General features: G+C 30.7%; 1 long non-coding RNA gene across 1 annotated transcript; it reads right to left on the bottom strand.

Annotated features, from left to right (window-relative positions):
• Positions 1-13,019: 13,019 nt before the first annotated feature.
• On the bottom strand, positions 13,020-14,986 carry LOC141627246 (uncharacterized). The gene is made up of 2 exons (XR_012536812.1): positions 14,877-14,986; positions 13,020-13,187 (listed from the first exon to the last, which is right to left on the bottom strand). It is a non-coding gene; the product is annotated as an uncharacterized LOC141627246 (long non-coding RNA).
• Between the last annotated feature and the right edge of the window lie 1,525 nt (positions 14,987-16,511).

The following is a 16,511-nucleotide window of genomic DNA, read 5'->3' as shown; positions in this document are numbered from 1 at the left end:
TTAAAGTTGATTAAACCCTAATTGGGTGATTTGGGGGTTGTTGGAAATGATTATGTGTAGATTTGTAATTATGTGAATATTGATTATAAGAGGTGGTTTCGTAGAGGAATAGGGATGACATTGGAGCTGGGCGGTGGTGGATATAGGCTCCCCTTTACCCGTACCCACCAAGAAAAACCCGTACATATCCCCGCCCCACCACCCGTGGCGGGTACAATTTTCCAAAACCATCCCCGTCCCAACGGGCGGAAATATGAAACCGTACCCACTCCGCTTACCCATTAACCCACTACACCATAATTTCATTTGATAAATTTTTTTCACATCCCGGGAACATTCCCAGGAGGTGCGCACGAGTAAGGATAAAATGTGCTGGAAAGGACCCGTTTTGATCTGTGGGGCATGTACACAGCCCGATGAGCTACCGTGAGTGACCGCTCCTGACCCAGTTTGGGCCGACGTGTTACAATTGGTATCAGAGCAACCCTGCAACCGTTTGATGAGCCTTTGGTCTGGAGTACCCGGGTCACCAATCTAGCGGGGGAGGATTCTGGGTTTGGCTCGGCTGAGGTCAGATATTGCTAGGTACAACGAGGATGTTGCGTTCTTTAAGTGAGGGTGTGTAATACTCCAATGAGCCGAATACATTATTCGGGTGGGGTACCCCTTGAAGAGGTCCATTGATAGGCTTAAAATCTGACTTGTGCTTAAAGGGATTGAAAGTACTACTCATATCAACAAAGTGTACTTTCTTTTCTGGTTATCCATGGGAAACAACTCCACAGTTAAGCGTGCTTGGCTGAGAGTAGTCTTAGGATTGGTGACCTCCTGGGAAGGTTCTCGAGATGCGCATGAGTAAGGACAAAATGCGCTGGAAAGAACCCATGTTGATGTGTGGGCCATGTATACAGCCTGGCAACAAACCGCGAGTGACCGCTCTCGACCCTAGGTTTGGGCCGGGGTGTTACAATATGTACTCCGGCATGTGTATCGGGAAGTAAGTTTTTGTGCTGATAAGTTGTCAAATCTGGAACTTGGCTTTCTTCTTGGGGACCATGAGCTTCATGCTCCTCCTCATGGCGTTCAGTCTATAATGCTCTATGATGCACAAGGCTTTAATGTACCTTGATCTATAGATATGTAATTTGGCTTCGATCTCCCTTTTTCCTCAAAAAAAAAACATTATTTTTAACTTTTTGTAACACTTTCAACAATGATATTTTAATTTATTGGCACAAACAATAATTTCAAACATACTTAATCACTTGACTCTTTAATAGATCCACACATTATAAAACTATTAGAATATTAAAATATTAATTGGAACTCAACCATCATCTTAAGGTTTTGGTTTAGATGATCATCTCCACAAAAACATTGTACTACTACAACAAAGAGAAAATAGAATCTCATCGTTATGAACAGAAAGACGCAAAACTATTAAATTGAGATCGAGAAAGATTACTGTTTGTATTATTTAGTGTGTCATTCATGTGGGGTTTCACAACTAATGGACTCTCTCCCTTGATTAACCAGAGTAGCGGGGTTACATCAGGTGCGATGTACACAAAGTGAAGGAGTGTTCAACAAAACATACATGTAAAAGGGGAAGAGAGTCATACATGCAGGAGACTTAAGCTTATTATTCACCTTATTCCTTTTTCTTTCTTTTTATTTTTTTTAGAATGTTAAAAATATATTGAATCAAAAAAATAATGTTTAGTTACAACTCATAAACGATATGAAAAGCTCAAGTTAAATTAGTTACACAGTATATATCAAAGTTGTTGAATCCACAGTTTGTCTCTTTGCTTCAATTTGCACATATTGCATCTGAGGAAACGTGCTTTAACATCACCTAGAACCATTTAAATGAGGGCCTTAGGTCTTCTCACAAACATTTTGAGTTTTGAATCATTACTTACCTTCCAAATGAGATAGAATAAATAGACATGACGTGCTCCAATGATCCTCCTCTGCATTTTAGATTGTCTAGCTGAAAAAACAAGTCACCAGGTCAGCCATAGAGAAATTGAGATGTAGATGTTGGTGCAGCAATCTCCAGCATTCCTTACTGTATCCACATTCATAGAAAAGATGAGTATGATCCTCAGGGGGACTTTTACAAATATCACAAGCAACATCAACCAAGATCTCCATCCTATTAAGCCTATCTTTAGTTAGCAACCTCTGATGCTGGACTGCCTAGAAAATAAAGGAACTCTTATGAATATAAGTCTGTTCCAGCAAATGAATATTCATTGTACCTTTAGCTTGCTTCGTCTTAACTAATTGTACCCGTCTTGAACAGTGTAAGGCTTGGCAGAATTCAACCATTTACTATCTGTATATGCTGGGGAAAACAAGGACAGAATTTGAGAAATTTTTCTCCAGGACCGGCTACAGTCCTGAGGGAGAGAGTAATCAATCCATTCTATACCTTTTATATACACATGATTGACCCATTTGACCCAAATGTGATCCTGTTTCACTGCCAGCCACCAAGCATATTTTCCTAACAAAGCTCTATTTCAACTTTTTGCCTCCTTGAGCTCCAAACCACCCTCTAACTTAGGTACACATCACGAATCCCAGCTGATAGCAAGAGCTTTCCTATATTTTGCCTTTCCTCACCATAAGAAATTTCTACAAGTAGCATTGATCTTATTCATAATTCCATTAGGAATCAAGAAAATAGTAGCCTAGTATGAGTGAAGAGTAGAGAGAACAGATGACACCGGAGTTAACCTACCAGCATAGGATAAATGTCTTGTCCCCCACCCTCTGATTTGAGCAACAATCTTATCAACCAGTTTCATGCCCTCATTCTTAGTGAGTTTTCTGGAAGATATGGGTATGTCAAGATACTTGAAGGGTAATGTTCCTCTTCTAAACCCAGACACTTGAAGGATATTAGCCACTGTACTACTAGTTGCTCCATTGAAATAAATTTCTGACATAGATTTATTCAACTGAAGCCCTGATGCATCAAAAGATGTAGCAAAACTTCTAAGTATCCACATAATAGAATTCTCATTTCCTTCTAAAAACATGAGTAGGTCATCAGCAAATAGAAGATGGTTCAACCTCAAATGCTCACACATTGGGTGAAATCTAAAACTCTCTTGATTAGCAACAACCTTCAAAATTCTAGAAAGGTACTCCATACAAATTGTGAAGAGTAGTGGAGATAGAGGATCTCCTTGCCTAAGACTCCTTTTCCCGTGGAAAAATCCAAAAGATCCATCATTCACAGACAATGAATAAGATGGAGTACTCACACAAGTCATAATCATAGCAGCAAATCTCCTGGGAATCTTTAGAGCTCTAAGCATTTGGTTTAAGAAACTCCATTCAACTGAATCATAGGCTTTTTTAAGGTCGGTTTTAACCAAGCACCTAAGAGAAGCAGCCCTCCTATTGTACAACCTTACTAGGTCTTGACAAATTAGCACATTATCAACTACATTTCTCCCCTTCACAAAACCACCTTGACTTTCCTTGATTATATCAGGCATAATATTACTTACTCGGTTGCAAATCACTTTAGGCAAACACTTGTATATGGTATTGCAACAAGTTATGGGTCTAAACTCTAAAACACTAGTAGGATTTTGAATTTTTTGAATAACAGTTAAAGTAGTTGTGTTCACCTTCTTAAGCAATTGACCAGTTTGGAAGAAGTCTTGAATGGCCGTAGTAATATCTCCCCCAACCATATCCCAAGAATCCTTGAAGAACTGACTTGAGAAGCCATCATGACCAGGAGACTTATTAGTATGGAAAATATACCCTCCTTAATTCCCTCAGCAGTCACAGAAGCTAGCAAAAGACATTTATGATTCTCAGTGTCTAGCTTCCCACTCCTCACAGTTGGAATATGCACAGGAGTAGTAGGTTGACGTGTACCCAATAAGCTCTGATAATAGGTAAGAAAATAAGTTTCTATCTCATGTGGATCATGATACAGGATCCCATCCTGCCCTCTTATACTCATAACTCTGTTATGGATTTGCCTATACCTAATATGATTATGAAAGAATCTAGTATTTTCATCCCCATTGCTCGAATCAATTTTAGCTTTCTGGCAAAGGAAGCTATGTTGAGTTTTAGAAAGCTTCCTATATGACTCAACAACTTCACATTCAGTAGCAACAAGGTTAGAATTAGTGGGTTAACATTCATTTGAATCTAAATGTCCTTCAGTAATGCCCGAGCTACTCCCACTGCCTTCTCAATATCAGAAAATTTATTCCTATTCAAGGCTCTCAGAGGTTTCTTTAGTTGCTTCAACTTTGTCACCACTTTATACACAAGAGTACCAAATACAGGCATGCTCCAAGCATTCTGCACCACACTAGTAATGCCATCATCAAGACTCCACATATTATAGTATCTAAATCGTCTCTTAGAAGGAAGTCTTAATTGTCTTCTATAGTACACACATGGATTATAGTTAAAGAGCCCTTCAGGTAAAAAATGTGCATATGCATTAGGATAAAGATCCATGCACTCAGAGTTGATGAGGAATCTATCTATACTTGAAAAAGAACGGGACAATGGGTCTTGTTTATTATTCCAAAAATAAAAAGCTACATGGCCTTTGATATCAGCAAGCCCACAGTACTGCACACAATCTCTGAATTCACCTATTTCTACCCACTGAACATCTCTGTCAATCCTCTCATTATAATTAATCACATTATTGAAATCACCACAGGCTCCCCAAGGTCGGATATGTATCCTTAATGTATTTCATATGAGCCCATAGATCACTCCTATCACTATGTTCATTAAATCCATAAACCACTGAGAACAAAAATTCATCTCCGGTTGCAAGTTCAGTCACTTTAGTTGTAATTGCATGAGCATTCATTTGAAGAGTTGTAACATTGAATACTTGAGAAGACCATATAATTCAAACTCTACCCCCATGATGATAATTACTATTATTAATACCAGGCCAATGAGTTCCTAAATTATTCAAAACACTATCAAAATCTTGTAGCTTTATCTTAGTTTCCATAAGCCCGTAGAGACCAATATTATTTTGATGCAAAAACTTCCTAATATCATGTTGCTTATTGAACTCATTTAATCCTTCTCACATTCCAACTACCAATACTATCCACTAATAACTACTCCACGCGGTTCCTCCTGTCTCCCATTCAATTGAAAATTCCTATTAGGACTTAGAGCATGAACATATGACACAGTCGGAGATATATCCTTCCTTAAACTCTGATGTTCTTGTCTAATTACTTGTTGCATGATAGGAGAAGAAGATACAATGTGAGAACAATCATGATATGTAATTCCCCAAAATGGTTTAGTATGTAATATTTATGATTTTATTATGTTATATATATACGTGTTGGTATATATTGAAAATTTTGGTGAGAATTTTGATTGATTTTTTAAAACTTTTATTTCGTAATTTTCATAAGAACATTACAATTTTTTAATTTCTGATATGATAAATTCAATTTCTCGTGATATTTAATAAAGGTTTTCATTTCACTTATTGTGTAAGTCATATGGCCTTAATCATTCAATTGAAAGTTGTGGGGAAGTGGTGATTGACACCCCCCCCCCCCCCCCCAATACTTTATGCAATTGTGAAACTAACCTCCATAACTCTCAATTGGAGTGATTAAGCCCTATAACTTACATAATAAGTGAAATTAGACCCATTTATCAAAAATCTCACTAGAAATTCAATTTATCATATCACAAAAGTAAAAATGGTTAGGTTCTTATGAAAAATACAAAATAAAAGTTTAAAAAATTTAATCAAAGAAAAAATGTAGTAAAAATTAGATAAAATAAAATTAAAAATATTTTGCGAAAATAAAACAATTAATTATTTTTATATAATGTACACATTTTTTAATTTTATGTAAAAAAAAATTTATTTGCAAAATATTTTGTTTCGTAGTTATGTAAAAATCAGAAGACCGAATAAATGGTTTTCATGACAAAAAAAAAATAAAAAAATTTAATAAAAGGATACAAAAAATATTCACATTTTTCTATGTTTCAGCAATTCAAAAAAGTTTACACATAAAATTGTTAACTGTTTTTTTATCTAAAAACTCATATGTAAAAAATGGTTTAGTATGTAATATTTATGATTTTATTATGTTATATGTATACGTGTTGGTATATAATGAACATTTTGGTGAGATTTTTGATTGATTTTTTAAAACTTTTATTTCGTATTTTTCATAAGAACATAACCATTTTTTATTTTCTGATATGATAAATTCAATTTCTCGTGATATTTGATAAAGGTGTTCATTTCACTCATTGTGTAAGTCATATGGCCTAATCATTCAATTGAAAGTTGCGGGGAAGTGATGATTAACCCCCATAACTTTATCCAATTGTTAAATTAACCCCGATAACTTTCAATTTAAGTGATTAGGCCCCATAATTTACATAATAAGTGAAATTAAACCCCTTTATCAAAATCTCACTAGAAACTCAATTTATTTTATCACAAAAGTAAAAATGGTTAGGTTCTTATGAAACATACAAAATAAAAGTTTAAAAAGTTAATCAAAGAAAAAAGGTAGCATAAATTAGATAAAATAAAATTAAAATATTTTGCGGAAATAAAACAATTTATTATTTTTATATAATATACATATTTTTCAATTTTTTGTCAAAAAAAAAAATTAATTGCAAAATAATTTGTTACGTAGTTGTGTAAAAATAGGAGACCAAATAAATGGTTTTCATGACAAAAAAAATAATAAAATATAATTAAAGGTTACAAAAAATATTCAAATTTTTTTATTTTTGAACAATTCAAAAAAGTTTACACATAAAATTGTTAACTATTTTTTTACCTAAAAACTCATATGTATAAAAATGGTTTAGTATGTAATATTTATGATTTTATTATGTTATATGTATACGTGCTGGTATATAATGAACATTTTGGTGAGATTTTTGATTTATTTTTTAAAACTTTTATTTCGTATTTTTCATAAGAACATAACCATTTTTTATTTTCTGATATGATAAATTCAATTTCTCGTTATATTTGATAAAGGTTTTCATTTCACTCATTGTGTAAGTCATATGGCCTAATCATTCAATTGAAAGTTGCGGGAAAGTGGTGATTGACCCCCATAACTTTATGCAATTGTGAAACTAACCTCCATAACTTTCAATTGGAGTGATTAGGCCCTATAACTTACATAATAAGTGAAATTAGACCCATCATTTATCAAAATCTCACTAGAACTTCAATTTATCATATCACAAAAGTAAAAATGGTTAGGTTCTTATGAAAAATACAAAATTAAAGTTTTAAAAATTAATCTAAGAAAAAAAGTAGCATAAATTTGATAAAATAAAATTAAAAATATTATGCGAAAATAAAACAATTAATTATTTTTATATAATGTACATATTTTTCAATTTTTGTTAAAAACCATTAATTGCAAAATATTTGTTTCGTAGTTGTGTAAAAATCAGAAGACCGAATAAATAGTTTTCATGACAAAAAAAAATAAAAAAATTTAATAAAAGGATACAAAAAATATTCAAATTTTTCTATTTTTCAACAATTCAAAAAAGTTTACACATAAAATTGTTAACTGTTTTTTTTACCTAAAAACTCATATGTAAAAAAAATGGTTTAGTATGTAATATTTATGATTTTATTATGTTATATGTATACGTGTTTGTATATAATGAACATTTTGGTGAAATTTTTGATTGATTTTTTAAAACTTTTATTTCGTATTTTTCATAAGAACAAAACCATTTTTTATTTTCTGATATGATAAATTCAATTTTTCCTGATATTTGATAAAGGTTTTCATTTCACTCATTGTGTAAGTCATATGGCCTAATCATTCAATTGAAAGTTGCGGGGAAGTGGTGATTGACCCCCATAACTTTATGCAATTATTAAACTAACCTCCATAACATTCAATTGGAGTGATTAGGTCCTATAACTTACATAATAAGTGAAATTAGACCCATTTATCAAAATCTCACTAGAAATTCAATTTATCATATCACAAAAGTAAAAATGGTTAGGTTCTTATGAAAAATAAAAAATAAAAGTTTAAAAAATTTAATCAAAGAAAAAACGTAGCATAAATTAGATCAAATAAAATTAAAAATATTTTGCAAAAATAAAATAATTTATTATTTTTATAAAATGTACATATTTTTCAATTTTTTGTAAAAAAAATTAATTGCAAAATATCTACATAGTATAAAAAATAAGTTCTTTAAAGAATTCCTATTGGCTGTTACAAATTTTTTTTTCTTTTTTTTTTCTGACGTGGGGACCGCCATGATCTCTACATAATTAATTACACTCTTCTTTACCATTTTAATTTTATTTACTTAAGATTACATTTACACAAAATCATACATTATACAATTACACATTAATAAATTACAATTACGAAAAATTAATAAAATTTTCAAATAATCGTCCTCCTACTTCTAACCTGAACAAATAAAATGTGAACAATGCATATTGATTAATCATCCGGAATGAGTAGTTAAATTTATTGTGTAAGTAAAAAAAACCCAGTATAACTATTATATTCCAACATCACAAATACAGAGTATTTTATTTCTTAACATTTTAACAACAAAATATATTGATATGTCATTTTTTAAATTTTCGTACATAAACAATATAGTAGAGGTAGATAAAAAAAATTAGTAGAAAATAGATTACTCCGTAAGAGAGTTTTTGTTTTTTTTTTAAATCGAAAATATATAAACTTTAAAATAAATGAAAGCAAATATAAAAAGAAAAAATATAACATAACCAGTATAATACAAGTAGATTTGAAAAAGTTCTCGTTCCAAATCGAAAAAAATATAAACTTAAAAATAAATGCAAAGAAATATAAAAAGGAGGAAATATACTTTTCGTATCATACTTACAAGAAGTTCTTCCAATTATTCACTTTAATTAGTTTTAATGTTAAAAGTCGAGTCCTTTAAATTTGAATGAGATGAACATATGGAAAAATACTTAAAAAACAGAAATAATTAAAGACAACAATATTTAAAGAACTTTTTTAAAAAGGTCTAAAAGACATCATAATTATTCATAATAATTGAAGAATAGTGAAAGAAAAACAAAAAAAAAGGAAAAAGAGTGAATTAATGTAAAAAAAAAATAACAATACTGCATGGAAGAAAAAGAAATCAACTTTAAAGAAATCAATAGTCGAAAATTCATAAAGATCGATCTTTTTGTATCATACATATAATTTCGATAATTGACTGCAAATGTCGTTATATGAGGTGTGAAGTAAATTTTGAGGGCAGATTTGATGTGAGAGATTTTTCAATCGGAACGTACTTGAAGGGAATAGAAAGAGGCCTCCAAGTGAGAATGAGGGTATAAGATGAAATTGAGAGTGGACGGATTTTCATTTTTATTTAATATTTGAGGGGAGTTGAAGAGATGATGGAGGTGACGGTGGTAGTGAGCCAGGGAGATATTAGACTCTCATGCTTTGGAAAAGCACATTTTAAAAAAAAAATACTACTCACATATACAACTTACGTGCAATGTCCTCGTGCCCCAACCAGGGTGATATCCTCGTGATAGTGGTTCGAAGCAGCGACTGATAGATTGAATCGATTATTTTAATTACATTAATGATGAAAACCATTGTCGTAGATGAAAACTGTTTTTTCTTTAATTATACATACGTTATATGTTGGTTAGTTACGTTAATGATGAAAAACCGTATTATGTCATCAGAATGAAGACCGCTACTGAAATTATGAAATTATATTACGTCAAATCTTGAATTATGGACTTATTTATAATGTTACGGCATTGCATATTTAATAACACTCATTTATATGATCATGTATCAATAATAACATCTGTTATTACGACCCGTGCATTTTTTTCACGGGTTTAAAACTAGTTTGGTTACGTAGTTGTGTAAAATCAGAAGATCGAATAAATGGTTTTCATGACAAAAAAATAAAAAAATAAAATAAAAGGATAAAAAAAATATTCAAATTTTTCTATTTTTCAACAATTCAAAAAAGTTTACACGTAAAATTTGTTAACTGTTTTTGTACATAAAAACTCATATGAAAAAAAATGGTTTAGTATGTAATATTTATGATTTTATTATGTTATATGTATATGTGTTCGTATATAATAAAAATTTTGGTGAGATTTTTGATTTATTTTTTAAACCTTTTATTTCGTATTTTTCATAATAACATAACCATATTTTAATTTCTGATATGATAAATTCAATTTCTCGTGATATTTATTAAAGATTTTCATTTCACTTATTGTGTAAGTCATATGGCCTTAATCATTCAATTGAAAGTTGTGGGGAAGTGGTGATTGGACCCCCCCCCCCCTCCCCCCGATTACTCTATGCAATTGTGAAACTAACCTCTATAACTTTCAATTGGAGTGATTAGGCCCTATAATTTACATAATAAGTGAAATTAGACCCATTTATCAAAATCTCACTAGAAATTCAATTTATCATATCACAAAAGTAAAAATGGTTAGGTTCTTATGAAAAATACAAAATAAAAGTTTAAAAATTTAATCAAAGAAAAAAAGTAGCATAAATTAGATAAAATAAAATTAAAAATATTTTTCGAAAATAAAACAATTAATTATTTTTATATAATGTACATATTTTTAAATTTTTTGTAAACATAAAAATTAATTGCAAAATATTTTGTTTCGTAGTTGTGTAAAAATCAAAAGACAGAATAAAAGGTTTTCATGAGAAAAAATATAAAAAATATAATAAAAGGATAAAAAAAATATCCAAATATTTCTATTTTTCAACAATTCAAAAACATTAACACATAAAACTGTTAACTGTTTTTTTACCTAAAAACTCAAATGTAAAAAAATGGTTTAATATGTAATACGTATGATTTTATTATGTTATATGTATACGTGTTGGTATATAATGAAAATTTTGGTGAGATTTTTGATTATTTTTTTAAAACTTTTATTTCGTATTTTTCATAAGAACATAACCATTTTTTTTTCTGATATGATAAATTCAATTTCTCGTGATATTTAATAAATATTTTCATTTCACTTATTGTGTAAGTCATAAGGCCTATTCACTCATTTAAAAGTTGCGGGGAAGTGGTGATTGACCCCCATAACTTTATGTAATTGTGAAATTATCCTCCATAACATTCAATTGGAGTGATTAGGCCCCATAACTTACATAATAAGTAAAATTAGACCCTTTATCAAAATCTTACTAGAAATTCAATTTATCATATCACAAAAGTAAAAATGGTTAGATTCTTATGAAAAATACAAAATAAAAGTTTTAAAAAGTTAATCAGAGAAAAAAAGTAGCATAAATTAGATAAAATAAAATTAAAAATATTTTGCGAAAATAAAACAATTTATTATTTTTATATAAAGTACATATTTTTCAATTTTTTTAAAAAAAAAAATTAATTACAAAATATTTTGTTAGATAGTTGTGTAAAAATCAGAAGACGGAATAAAAGGTTTTCATGATAAAAAATATAAAAATATAATAGAAGGATAAAAAAAATATTCAAAATATTCTAGTTTTTAACAATTCAAAAAAGTTAACACATAAAATTGTTAATTGTTTTTATACTTAAAAACTTATATGTTAAAAAAAGGGTTTAGTATGTAATATGTATGATTTTATTATTTTATATTTATACGTGTTGCTATATATAATGAAAATTTTGGTGATATTTTTGATTATTTTTTTAAAACTTTTATTTCGTATTTTTCAAAAGAACATAACTATTTTTACTTTTCTAATATGATAAATTCAATTTCTCGTGATATTTGATAAAGGATTTCATTTTACTTATTGTGTAAGTCATATGGCCTAATCACTCCAATTGAAAGTTGCGGGGAAGTGGTGATTGAGCCCCATAACTTTGTACAATTGTGAAATTAACCTCCATAACTTTTAATTGGAATGATTAGGCCCAAAACGTACACAATAAGCAAAATTTCAAAATCTCACGAGAAATTCAATTTATCATATCACAAAAGTAAAAATGGTTAGGTTCTCATGAAAAATATGAAATAAAAGTTTTAAAAAGTTAATCAAAGAAAAAAAGTAGCATAAATTAGATAGAATAAAATTAAAAATAATTGGTGAAAATCAAACAATTTATTATTTTTATATAAAGTACATATTTTTCAAATTTTTGTAAAAAAAATTTAATTGCAAAATATTTTGTTAGGTAGTTGTGTTAAAATCAGAAGATGGAATAAAAGGTTTTCATGACAAAAATATATAAAAAGTATATTAAAAGGGTAAAAAAAATATTCAAACTTTTCTATTTTTCAAAAAATTAAAAAATTAAAAAATTTTACTCATAAAATTGTTAACTTTTTTTTTTTCCTAAGAACTCATACCGAATTATATACGTATGTAAAACAAATGGTTTACTATGTAATACGTATGTATGATTTTAGTATGTTATATGTATACGTGTTAGTATATAATGAATATTTTGGTAAAACTTTTATTTCGTATTTTTCATAAGAACATAATCATTTTTACTTTTATGATATGATAAATTCAATTTCTAGTGATATTTGATAAAAGGTTTTCATTTCACTTATTGTGTAAGTTATGGGGCTTAATCACTTCAATTGAAAATTGTGGGAATTATTTCACAATTGCACAAAGTTATGGGGGTTAATCACTACTTTTCCGGATTTCTCCTAACATAAATCATTTTACAAAAGAATTTGAGTTCCGCCAGTAGTGTTTAGAGGTGGCAAACGGGTCAATCAGATCAGTTTTGTGACACCCTTAAATTTAGCGTTATCTAATTACTTAAATTCTACAGAAAAACTGGTAGGATATGTTTGTAATTGGTCCAACTATATAAAAACCTGTAATTTCAAAAAAATTTCTAAACCAATCACAACATTTCCAACATTCCCAATAGGCGAGTGCCAAAACCTGCAATTGCTAACAATCTAATTTACTTAACACCGCTAAAGATAAGAAAATACATAATGATACAACCCAAAATAGAAAAGGGAGACATATGTCCCTTCAAATTATATACAAAACCAAAAGTTAAAAGGTTTACTATAAGAATAACCAAACTAGGTCCAAGGTTCCTTATGCTCACTAGCTCGTCTGTGACCCCAACAAAGCATCAACAACCTGTCAATCGCATTTTATACAAACACGAAAGCCACAATTCAGTGGGGAGTAACTTCGAGTCCTCCCAGCCACGAATCGTCATAATTAATGTAACATGTAGTAAAACATGTAAACAACATGATATTTAATCTAATTATCAAGTATTCTAACCTATGACCCCCTAACTGACCAAAATAAACTATCATGTGAAACATATAACAAACAGTAATCCAAACTTTATCAATCAGAATCCTACTTACATCTCACCTATTACAGTTCATAAAATTACCATACAAGAAAGGGCAATATATCAAAGACAGGCATAAGTTCTTAGTACGGTCAATAGTCACTTTGTAACTCGAGTCTATACCACGAGGTAGGGAAGGTAATCGAACCGGTATCTTGGCTCAGCGGTTAATATTAATAAAACATGGCCAAGACACAACACAACCCTAGCCTAAAATCTGCGCAGACCTAGACATGCGGATACACACCACCGCACCCAAGACCCACAATTTTTCTAAAACAAAGTGAGTACCCTAAGGAGTCCACCAAAGGGTTGGCTAGTACTTAAGCTGACCACTTACTATCAAAATAAGTAACGAGGTCATGCCCCAACTTGGATATAAATCCACTAGTCGAAACACAAAGGCTATCAAGCAATGAACATATACTCGTCAAAGACTATAAAGACCTATCTATGATGAAGGCCGAAATACTCACCTAGGACCTAGTCCCACTAGTCCCACTTGAATACTTTAGCCCACACCACACAAGACAAGTAAGACACTCAATTAACCATAAGAGGACAAAAAGTCCAACTTACCAACCTAAATGCTAACATTCTATCATGTGAAAGGCTATATAAATGTCTATTCAGCAAACAATCCAACAATATCCTCAATAAGTATTCAATACTAATTTCCAATTCTAACAATATTAACCATGTTAAAGGCTTCAGGGAGTCTAGGGCCGTTTCTACAATATAAGAAGCTACTTAAATCAACTAATTACACATGTGAAATAAAAATATAATAAATGGCCTAAAACAAGAAAAAGGCCGATTATCTAATTCATTCAACCGAATTTTTACCCGCAACCCCACCTGCGGCAGTGCACGGGTTAAATTATGCTGGTGACCAATCACTCAATTAATCGACATCGCATCATCAAAGAGACCAAGGCTCGATTTTAGACAATCAACAAAACATTACAATTATCGCTATATAATTCATTCTGAGCCTAATCTTTACAATTTCATTTTCTAACCTATACTAACATGAGCAACTACCAAAATAAATATAATTTTTACCTTTAACATAATTTTTACTACTAATTTGATTTAATTCAAAAGTTTACCCATACTTTATTTATTCTAATTACCTCATTAATGAACCTAAAATGACGAACAAAGCATGAAAAACCGCGAAATAAGCAACAGGCCGACCCGGGCCAGCCGTGGGCCTGCCGGGCTGCTGCCGCCCCCCTACACCTCTCTTTTTTCCATTTTTGTTCATTATTACATCGTCTGAACACTAATTAATCGTTCCCAATTCAACTTTGTTAACTTAAACTAACAAAAGGCATAAATTAAGCATGCATGCATCAAATTTTAACATGTGAAAATTCTACTCAAACCAAAAATCACAAAACATCCAAAAACAACAAAGCATGTGACGATCTTTCGTCGAGTAACTCGAAATATGTTACCTTAAGCTAGAAAAAGAGCAATTAGCACCTTAAACCCAAACCCTAACAAGCACTAGCCGCTATCCTCGACAATATACGAGTCCCCAAACTCGTCCTCCAATTCTTCACCTAATTAAACAATAAAAACACCATAATAAGTACATAAATACCGAAATTACCGAAAATTCGTCTTAAAACAACTTCAAGAAAACTGAAATTAAAACATACTAGGTTGTAGATCTCGACGAGAGGATTCCGGAAATGTAAATTATGCAAAAATCCGATTAGAAACGCAAAAGTTATGGTGAAATTGAGCTTGATTTGGTATAAAATGGTGTTTTGATGAAAAAGGGAAATGTTAGAGGATGAAGAACAAAGAAAAATCAGAAAAATGAAGGGGAGGGGGTGTGGTCCGCGGGAAAGGAGAGAAAGAAAGGAAAGAGCGGGTTTGAGTCGGGATTTTTCGAGTCGGTTTTGACTCGTTTCGATAATAATTAAAACCGTAAGTCAAATGCAAATTCCGACAAGACCAAAGTTTTTAAACACGAGATTACAAGAAAATTGAGTATTCATACGACCCATTTCCAAATTCGTTTACCCAACGTTCAAAAGAATTGTCATTTTCCCTCCGATATGCCCTTATTTCGAAATAAAAGATTTTACACGGTTTAAACTATTTTTAAACATCTCGAAACTATCAAAATAAATACTTTTCTTCAAAATATAATAAAATTATATTTCTTTGAATTATTTTTACTTTAATTACTTAAATATCAAATTTTATTTGATTAATAAATTATTTTCAAATATATTAATCGATCCAAATTACTGGGCGTTAATCAATCACCCCTCCTTTTAAAAAGTTTCGTCCTCGAAACTTAGAAGGAGAAATTATAGTTATAAGAAAATATAGGTATCTTTTCAATGAAACGGTGATACTCTTGTTGATCAGACAAGAACATCCATATTCATATCAAGATATAAAAATATTTCTACACCAATAAATGAGAAAACCCATTATTGGGACGTCTCCAGCAACGAGATTTAACATTCACTAATGTTAAAACCATTGAAAATCATAAAAGCATTTTCAAACTTTTACTTTAAAACTCTATAATAAGAATAATATCTTTACTAATTATGATTAAATACGGCTTAGTAACGCGGAAAAAGAGTAAGAAAAAGGAATCATTACACAAAACGAGAAATAGCTTAGGTATCCAATTGAATACTATGGTTGAAAGAGAGTGAGAAATCATTTTCAAATGTTATAGAAAGAGGTCAATTTGTAGATTTAACTCCAAATTAAGGAAAAATGAACCAAAAGTTTACTCAAACAATATAGAATCTATGCAAGATGGAAAACAACTCGGGAACGAGAAGTGCAAGTCGCGATAGGGAACTCACACCCAACAGACAAGAAGGAATTGAACTTTTAAAGGTGGAATTTTTGGATGAAGTCAATAAAGATGTCAACGAACAAGACGCTTTACTCAAGAGGTCAAATGAGTTCCATAAAGGCGAGCACAACGGAACAAGCCAGAATAGCAAGAATGACAATTGTCAGATATCGGAATTAGGAAGATCGGTACATCAAGAAAGGTTCACAATCCTACTTCCCAACAATATTCCCATTTCCAATAGAAAGATTCCTCA

Source organism: Silene latifolia, chromosome Y, assembly GCF_048544455.1.
Source record: "Silene latifolia isolate original U9 population chromosome Y, ASM4854445v1, whole genome shotgun sequence".
NCBI lineage: Eukaryota > Viridiplantae > Streptophyta > Magnoliopsida > Caryophyllales > Caryophyllaceae > Silene > Silene latifolia.
The sequence above is the reverse complement of the archived record's forward strand: the minus strand, read 5'-3'. Positions and strand labels throughout refer to the sequence as shown.